Genomic DNA, 10089 nt, shown 5'->3' on the forward strand with positions numbered 1-10089 from the left:
AGGACCTGTATTGAGCCAGCGAACAATAGTTCGCCCTGCTAAACTAGATAAGCATTGTCTTATCAGTTCCACTGAGTTAACACCTTGTAAGAATTTCACGAGAATTCTGGCTTTTTACAGGACAGTTTCTCTAAGCTTACTTTCTCTCCAGGTCTGCCTCCTTGACACCAAATTGACACTCCTGGAAAGTGAATGGCAATCCTTGATGGTGGAAATTTAAGAAGGAGATGGGCTGAGTCTATACCTTTTCCTAGAAAGGGAGGGGGTGTGAACTCACAGTGGTAGGTGTGGGGGAGCGAGTAAAAAGACTCCATTATATCTTTGTTTCTTCAAAGTCAAATGCCAGGCAAAATGTAAGATCACAAGCTTCTTCTTTTTGGATTTCACTTGTGAATCTTTGATTCATAAACTCTTTCGTTCTAATTAAATGTGAAGCTAGACCTTCAACTTGTGCGTAGCTCAGCTCTCAGTGTTTAGGTATGAGAGGATCTTATACCATATCACCAGCAGAACTGCAAGAAATCATAGCGATGCCCAAAGAGCAAGTCTCCAATGTTTTATCAGGTAAAACAATGAAGAACTTTTTTGGAAACCATTATTATCAGTCTAACGAAATGAAGTACAATTAGCATTGTAGCCAATCCGGTAGCTTTTAAATAAGTTTCTAACAAATAAGTTTGCAAGTTAATAGTATGGAAATTACAAGAGAAGTTATTTTTCCAGCTATGTTGGTGTTACTAATGCACTTAGTTGAACATTAATAGAAGTGGGAAATATATTTCCCAAGCTTTCCCAGTTAGAATTCACAACTCATTACTGGATTGCTCTCGATGTACAATGTGCTGTTAGACAACTTTTAAAGTTTTTCATTCTATGGACGGTTTCTCTAAGCTTACTTTCTCTCCAGGTCTGCCTCCTTGACACCAAATTGACACTCCTGGAAAGTGAATGGCAATCCTTGATGGTGGAAATTTAAGGAGGAGATGGGCTGAGTCTATACCTTTTCCTAGAAAGGGAGGGGGTGTGAACTCACAGTGGTAGGTGTGGGGGAGCGAGTAAAAAGACTCCATTATATCTTTGTTTCTTCAGAGTCAAATGCCAGGCAAAATGTAAGATCCCAGGCTTCTTCTTTTTGGATTTCACTTGTGAATCTTTGATTCACAAACTCTTTCCTTCTAATTAAATGTGAAGCTAGACCTTCAACTTGTGCGTAGCTCAGCTCTCAGTGTTTAGGTATGAGAGGATCTTACACCATATCACCAGCAGAACTGCAAGAAATCATAGTGATGTCCAAAGAGCAAGTCTCCAATGTTTTATCAGGTAAAACAATGAAGAACTTTTTTGGAAACCATTATTATCAGTCTAACGAAATGAAGTACAATTAGCATTGTAGCCAATTCAGTAGCTTTTAAATAAGTTTCTAACAAATAAGTTTGCAAGTTAATAGTATGGAAATTACAAGAGAAGTTATTTTTCCAGCTATGTTGGTGTTACTAATGCACTTAGTTGAACATTAATAGAAGTGAGAAATATATTTCCCAAGCTTTCCCAGTTAGAATTCACAACTCATTACTGGATTGCTCTCGATGTACAATGTGCTGTTAGACAACTTTTAAAGTTTTTCATTCTATGGACGGTTTCTCTAAGCTTACTTTCTCTCCAGGTCTGCCTCCTTGACACCAAATTGACACTCCTGGAAAGTGAATGGCAATCCTTGATGGTGGAAATTTAAGGAGGAGATGGGCTGAGTCTATACCTTTTCCTAGAAAGCGAGGAGGTGGGAACTCACAGTGGTGGGGGTGGGGGAGCGAGTACAAATGATCCTGAAAAGTGAATGAGCACAAGTATAGATGCTTATCTGATCTCATTTGCTAGAAACTAAGAAGTTAAAGTTTCAGAAAATTTCTAGGGCAGGATTTTATAATGGGTATCTTTTCGGTTTAGAATGTCTGGTTATCAATCCTATGTATTAATTCACTGATTTTACATACATGTAATTTCATCATGAGATTATATTTCAAGGTTCTAAAATATTGACATTCTGTTTAGATGTTAGCCTGCTGCCTGAGTTCAGCCCTCCTCACTATTTCTTAAAACTATTTCAAACTGACAGAATTAGTAAGTATTAATATCTAATATTTTGAATATTTAAAAAATACATCTACATGTGCTTTTTTTTTCCTTTTTTAAAAAAAATAATTATAATTTTTTTATTGACAGAACCCATGCCAGGGTAATTTTTTACAACATTATCCCTTGCACTCACTTCTGTTCCGATTTCCCCCCTCCTGTTAGAATCCTAGTGTTAACTCAATGGAATTGAGAGAAACAGTGCTTATGTGCTTGAGTTTACACCTTTGAGAATTCACACATTGGCTCATACATTGGAGTTCACAAGTACAGGAGATACACAAAGTTAACTTTGTAACTTTGTGAATTCACACCTCCCATAATCCCACTCTCAGAGGAGGAGTCAACCTTTGAGTTTACACCTCTAAAAGAGCACAGTCAGGAGAGTTCAGTTGAAAAGATTGAGAGGGAAGTGCCAATTGGAAATTGAGAAGCCATGAGTCAGAGTTGAGCTAGAGGCAGAAGCTGGAAGAGCTAAGAGACAAGCTGCAAGAGCTCTTGGAACTAAAGAGGGAGATAGGCCACCAAGAAAACTAACAAGGGTATTTTGGAGGAAGCAATAAAAGATCTGAACTTTTAATATCTGGCTGCATTTGGAGTGATTATTACTTGGAACTTGCCTCCAGAAACCTCCCCAAGAACACCTGCTCCCAAAGAGAACAATCATATTATACAAAAGAAGAGAACACCACACCCTCCCACCCTCCACCCCCTCCCCCAGATGGTAAGCAGTCCTATACATGTTAAATATGTCACAGTATAGATATGACATATGTGTGCAGAACCGAACAATTCTCTTGTTGCACAGGGAGAATTGGATCCAGAAGGTAGAAATAACCCGGGAAGAAAAACAAAAATGCAAACAGTTTACATTCATTTCCCAGTGTTCTTTCTTTGGGTGTAGCAGCTTCTGTCCATCCTTGATCAATTGGAACTGAGTTAGAGCTTCTCTTTGTCAAAGAAATCCACTTCCATCAGAATACATCCTCATACAGTATCATTGTTGAAGTATATAATGATCTCTTTGTTCTGCTCATTTCACTCAGCATCAGTTCATGTAAGTCTCTTCAAGCCTTTCTGTATTCATCCTGCTGATCACTTCTTATAGAACAATAATATTCCATAACATTCATATACCACAATTTACCCAACCATTCTCCAATTGATGGGCATCCATTCATTTTCCAGTTTCTAACAACTACAAACAGGGCTGCCACAAACATTTTGGCACATATGGGTCCCTTTCCCTTCTTTAGTATCTCTTTGGGGTATAAACCCAGTAGTAGCACTGCTGGATCAAAGGGTATGCACAGTTTGATAACTTTTTGGGCATCGTTCCAGATTGCTCTCCAGAATGGTTGGATTCATTCACAACTCCACCAACAATGCATCAGTGTCCCAGCAATGCATCAGTGTCCCAGTTTTCCTGCATCCCCTCCAACATTCATCATTATTTTTTCCCTGTCATCTTAGCCAATCCAACAGATGTGTAGTGGCATCTCAAATTGTCTTAATTTGCATTTCTCTGATCAATAGTGATTTGGAACACTTTCATATGAGAGGAAATAGTTTCAATTTCATCCTCTGAAAATTGTCTGTTCATATCCTTTGACCATTTATCAATTGGAGAATGGCTTGATTTCTTATAGAGTCAATTCTCTATATATTTTGGAAATGAGGCCTTTATCAGAACTTTTAACTGTGAAGATGTTTTCCCAGTTTGTTGCTTCCCTTTTAATCTTGTTTGCATTAGTTTTGTTTGTACAAAGGTTTTTTAATTTGATGTAATCAAAATTTTCTATTTTGTGATCAATAATGGTCTCTATTTTATCTTTGGTCACAAATTTCTTCCTCCTCCACAAGTCTGAGAGATGAACTATCCTATGTTCCTCTAATTTATTTATAATCTCATTTTTTATGCCTAAATCATGGACCCATTTTAGTTCTTATCTTGATATACAGTGTTAAGTGTGGGTCCATGCCTAATTTCTGCCATACTAATTGCCAGTTATCCCAGCAGTTTTTGTCAAATAATGAATTCTTATCCCCAAAGTTAGGATCTTTGGGTATGTCAAACACTAGATTGCTATAGTTGACTATTTTGTCTTTTGAACCTAACCTATTCTACTGATCAACTAATCTATTTCTTAGCCAATACCAAATGGTTTTGGTGATGGCTGCTTTTAGTTTTAGATCAGGCACTGCTAGGCCACTTTCATTTGATTTTTTTTCATTAATTCCCTTGCGATTCTCCACCTTTTATTGTTCCATATGAATTTTGTTGTTATTTTTTCTAGATCATTAAAATATTTTCTTGGGAGTCTGATTGTATAGCACTAAATAAATAGATTAGTTTAGGGCATATTGTCATCTTTATTATATTCACTCGGCCTATCCAAGAGCACTTAATATTTTTCCAATTATTTAAATCTGACTTTATTTGTGTGGAAAGCTTTTTTGTAATTTTGCTCATATAATTCCTGACTTTCCTTTGGTAGATAGATTCCCAAATATTTTATGCTATCAACAATTATTTTGAATGAAATTTCTCTTTGTTTCTCTTGCTGTTGGATTTTGTTGGTAATGTATAAAAATGCTGAGGATTTATGGGGATTTGTTTTGTATCCTGCAACTTTGCTAAAGTTATGAATTATTTCTAATAGCTTTTTAGTAGAATCTCCGGAGTTCTCTAACTATACCATCATATCATCTGCAAAGAGTGATAGTTTGGTTTCCTCATTGCCTACTCTAATTCTTTTAATCTCTTTCTCTATTCTTATTGCTGAGGCTTGCGTTTCTAATACAATATTGAATAATAATGGTGATAGTGGGCAACCTTGCTTCACTCCAGATCTTACTGGGAAAGGTTCTAGTTTTTCCCCATTGGATATGATGCTTAGTGATGGTTTTAAATATATGCCCCTGACTATTTTTTTAAATTTATCTTCCTCTGAATATAAACCCTGATATTCAAAGTTATCTAGGGTTCTTTTTCCTTTGCTTGCTCATTTTTGTTTTTATTTTATTTCTTAGCAATTTATTGGTATTGTAATGCCAGGCAGGAGAGAGATTAAAAAGTTTTTAATATTTTATTAATGGGAGAGTAAGATTGACTGGACAGGACTCTTGTCTCAAATTGTCTTTAGACAGAGATAAAGATATACTGGGACCAAGGGATCCATGTTGGTCCCAGGGCTGGAGGACTCAAAGAATCCAGCGTCCAGCATACAGCTGCCAGCCGCCAGCGTCCAGCAATGAACGGAGGAACCCCAACTTCTTAAATACCTTTTCTCTAAACAAAGGAAGGGGTAAGAAGTGAGGGAAAACCTCTATCAGGATAGGGAGGCCATAAATCCTAGAAAACCCAGAGACAGGATGTCTGAATACAAAAGAAGTAAAAATATCAATGAGATATCTTGGAATATTTTAGAAGGATATTGTAAATCCTCGAGGACAGAAAAGAGTCAGGAGGCCTGCTCTCGTTTATCTTGCTAATTTATAACCTTTGAACAAATAGTCCTTTGTCTTACTGGGTCAGAGGGGGATTTACAACTAAAGAGACTGAGACAGAACAGTTAAGGAAACTGAGACAAGGGAAACTTGTACAGGGAAACTGAGTCAGGACAGTTAAAGAGAACTGTGGCATAACAGTATAATTAAGTTTTAATCCCAATTTGGGTAATGTGGGCTTCAGATCCTTCTTTCTGAATTAAATACAGGAGCTCAATCTCAGGACTCCTCTTTTCCCATTAGCCACAATTAGGGCCCTAGCAACAACATACTGAAAATGTTCTTGTTCTCTATGAAACTGAACTCATCTGGCATGTGATTGCTGCTCAGCCAACAACCCCAGATCGCTTCTAGTCAGCCCTGTTAAAGCTGGCATCAGTAAATACTGGGAGTCCTTCAATCTTCTCCTACTTAGCTGTCTGCTCCTCTTTAGCTCAAAGTTCAAGAGATAAAAGTTTGTGAGAGGAAAGTTTCTGAGGTGAAATTTCCTTGAAGCTTAGAATGAGGAGAAAGTTGAGATGAAGTTTCCTGCTGACAAGACTGCTCCAGGGCTTGATTTGTTGTTTGTAGACCCATAAAGACTTCAGTCTAGAGTTGTCGATCCTTCACTATGGCAAAGTCTCAGCCCTTGGAAGTCCTATCTTTTCTGTCCTACTCCTAGGAAGGTGACTGCTTTACCTCTTTAATTTTGCTTTTCTATATTAATTTTTCGGTAATTTCCTATCTTCATGCAGAACCTGGAGCTCTGCAATATACTCAGAATGTACCAAAGTAACTATTTTTATTTCACCACCTTCTTCTAAATTTGAATGCAGATCTTCTGCATAACTATAAAAGTAATCTGTGGGTGGATTCTTATTCTTTTTCATCATCTTCATCATTATCACCATTATCGTCAGCAGCAGCAGCAAACTTCCTGTCTGTAGACTTTGTATTAAAGTTGGCCTTTAGTGCCAACGTGTTCGGGATATCTTAGGCTTTATTTAGTTTTTTTTTTTTTTTTCTGCTGTTGTTTCCATCTCCTGAGCCACAAACCATAAGCCACAACCAATGCTATAGCTCCCTCCAGTCTCTAGAGGCTGCAAGTTTCAGTTCACTCTCTACCTTGCAATCCAAATCAAGGATTCAGAGAGTGACCACAACCAGCAGCTTTCTCTTTGCCCATACCACCCAGCATGAAATCACTCCTCCTCATCCCCAGCCACATCCAGGGACCAAATCTGGTCACCTCATCTTGACCAGGAATTCAATTAGAGGGTCCTGACATGATCATCTTTCCAAAGCCAATTTTGTCCTTCAGGCAAAACTTCCTGTAGTGGAAACTGATGCCTATAAAGCTGCCCAAAAGGTTTAGTTTTTGTGGCTTCTTAGCCTCTGCCTCAGAAGTATTTGCACTTCAATCAGTTCAAAGCACTAACCTGGCTTTGTAGCACCTCTTTTTGCGGTGGCAAAGAATTGGAAAATGAGTAGATGCCCATCAACTAGGCAATGGCTGAATAAGTTATGTTACACGAAAGTAATGAAATATTAGTTTTATAATAAAAATGATGAATAAGCTGATTTTATAAAGGCCTGTAAAGATGTATTCATTTTGCTCAGTATCACTTCGTTGTACAAGCACGAATACAGGGTACACAATAACAGCAAGATCGTGTGCTTGAAGAAGGGACAACGAAACTCTAAAAATCCTTAAACGAGAAAATCTCCTTCAACTCTGCCTCAGTCCTCGGGAGAAAAATCACCAGTGAAGAAGACTTCAGCGATTACAAACTCCGGAAGAGACAGATTTTTGAGGACAACCTAAGAAGGAACAGAACCACAATTAGCAACTGGATCAAATACGCCCAATCGGAAGAGAGGCTGAAGGAAATTTAAAGAGCCCGTTCCATATACGAGCGGGCCTTAGACGTGAACTACCAAAATATCACCCTCTGGCTACGATATGCAGAAATGGAGATGAGAAACAGACAAGTCAACCATGCCCGAAATACCTGGGATCGGGTCGTGCAGATTCTTCCCCGGGTCAGAGTGCTGTGGCACAAATACACGTACATGAAGGAGAGGTTGGGGAATGTGGTCGGAGCCCGGCAAGTGTTCGAACGCTGGATGCAGTGGCAGCCTGACGAGCAAGCCTGGCACTCCTATATCAGCTTTGAACTGAGATACAGAGAGGTGGATCGGGCGGAAGGCCTTTACCAAAGATTAGTCCTCGTGCACCCTGAGGTGAAGAACTGGCTCAAGTACGCCCGATACCAAGAAAAACGGGGTAGTGTTGCTCACGCCAGGAAAATCTATGAAAGGGCTGTGGACTACTTCAGAGAGGAGCACATGGATGAACGTCTCTAAGTGGCCTTTGCCAAGTTTGAGGAAAATCAGAAAGAGCTTGAAAGGGCCCGCATGATCTACCGATATGCCCTGCACAGGATCCCCAAGCAAGCAGCCCCAGAACTCTTGCGGAATTATACCATCTTTGAAAAGAAATTCGGCACTCGCCGGGGCATCGAAGACGTCATGGTGAGCAGAAGGAGATTCCCGTATGAAGAAGAGGTGAAGACCAACACATACAATTACGACGCCTGGTTTGATTATTTGCGCTTACTGGAAAGCCACGGGGAGGAGCCAGACGACCTGCGAGATGTGTACGAAAGGGCCATCGCCAACGTGCCGCCGAGCCAAGAGAAGAGGCACTGGAGGAGGTATATATACCTCTGGATCCACTACGCCCTGCACGAAGAGTTGCAGGCCAAGGATCCAGACAGGACCAGACAGGTCTATCAGGCTTGTTTGAAACCGATTCCTCACCAAAATTTCACGTTTGGGAAAATGTGGCTACTCTACACCCAGATTGAAATAAGACAAAAAAATCTACCGGTTGCCGGGAGAGCCTTGGGGACCTCTATCGGCAAGTGTCCCAAAAGCAAACTCTTTCGGGGATACATTGAACTAGAGCTGCGGCTTCGAGAATTCCAGCGGTGCCGCAAGCTTTACGAAAAGTTCCTGGAATTCGCGCCAGAAAGTTGCCCGACGTGGATCCAGTTTGCCGAGTGAGAGACAATTCTCCGCGACGTGGACAGAGCCCAGGCGATCTACGAGTTAGCTGTCGCCCAGCCGTGTTTAGACATGCCAGAGGTGCTTTGGAAATCCTAAACTGATTTTGAAATCGAGCAAGAAGAATCGGAAAAAAAAAAAAAAAAAAAAAAAAAAAAAAAACACCAAGAAATCTCTACCGGAGATTGCTCCAACGCACACAGCATGTCAAGGTATGGCTCAGTTTTGCCCAATTTGAGCTGTCTGCAGGAAAAGAAGAGAGCCTAACTCGATGCATACAGATTTATGAAGAAGCCAACGAAAGGATGAAAAACAGTAAAGCGCAGGAACAGAGATTCCCCTGATTTTTGAATTTACAACTAGATTGAGAATACCTTTTTTCCCCTTATTGCTAAACAAATACAATTTAGCACATAATCAACTCTAGCCTTAAAAAGGCAGAGATTATCAGAGTTAAATTAAACTGTGGGACTGAGGGGACAACCTTATTTCAACTCCTCTATAAATGTCAAAACTGGGGGAAAAAATCCTTGGAATGGGAAAAGCCATATTGTTCCAATAGAGTCTCTATATACCATTTTAATAGTTGCATCCTATATAAATCAGACTATTTCAGTGCCTAACAATGGTACTGTGCCATACTGAATTCAATGGTTTGTTTAGTCAATGATACCACCCCATATATTCTTTTTATGTTTGCTATCATACATATACACATGTATATACACTCTAGAACAGGAAACGATAGTATTCATGAGTTCACACAAAGTCCCTTTGGAACCTGTTGATGTATCCATTACTAATTTATGTCTTCAGTTTGAAAGCAAATTCTCATTACCTTTCTCGTAGGTAAAAATGGTGGTAGATAACTGTCATTCCTTCAAGACATGATATTTATGCAAATGACTAAAATATTTTTAAAATTTACCCTACAACCCAGATCAATCTTTTTCCATAGTAATTTTCTGGCTATCCTTTAATCCAGAAGCTTTATTATATCACCCGACATGAACCTGTATCTTATTATAAGTGAATCCATCTAAAAATGCATTTTGTACATTAACTGGAATAACAGAGAGGTACCAGTGGATGTAAAAAATTGCAAGAAATGGAGCTAAATCCAAACACTTCTTTAAAATAATCAAAGTGATTAACAAGAGATACTATAATTGGACTTATTAAGGAAATCATTGAGGGCTTGAGGAAAAGACACAAATCTAATGACAACCAATAGAAATAGATGACCATATTACCAATGAAGAACAATGAAGGTGTCCAAAGACTATTTCAGAAATAGGATAAAAAACACTGCTATTGAGTTCTGTAGTGAGATCATGGGATAATTGATAGAAAACAATGATGCTCTATGGGCATCTCTGTGTAAAATGATCTCCATCTTTG

The 10089-nt window shown here is 39.0% G+C and overlaps 1 pseudogene; it reads left to right on the top strand.

Moving 5' to 3' along the window:
* Positions 1-530: 530 nt before the first annotated feature.
* On the top strand, positions 531-9032 carry LOC127548592 (crooked neck-like protein 1; annotated as a pseudogene).
* The last annotated feature ends 1057 nt before the right edge of the window (positions 9033-10089 follow it).

This window comes from Antechinus flavipes, chromosome 1, assembly GCF_016432865.1.
Source record: "Antechinus flavipes isolate AdamAnt ecotype Samford, QLD, Australia chromosome 1, AdamAnt_v2, whole genome shotgun sequence".
NCBI classification, from domain to species: Eukaryota; Metazoa; Chordata; class Mammalia; order Dasyuromorphia; family Dasyuridae; genus Antechinus; species Antechinus flavipes.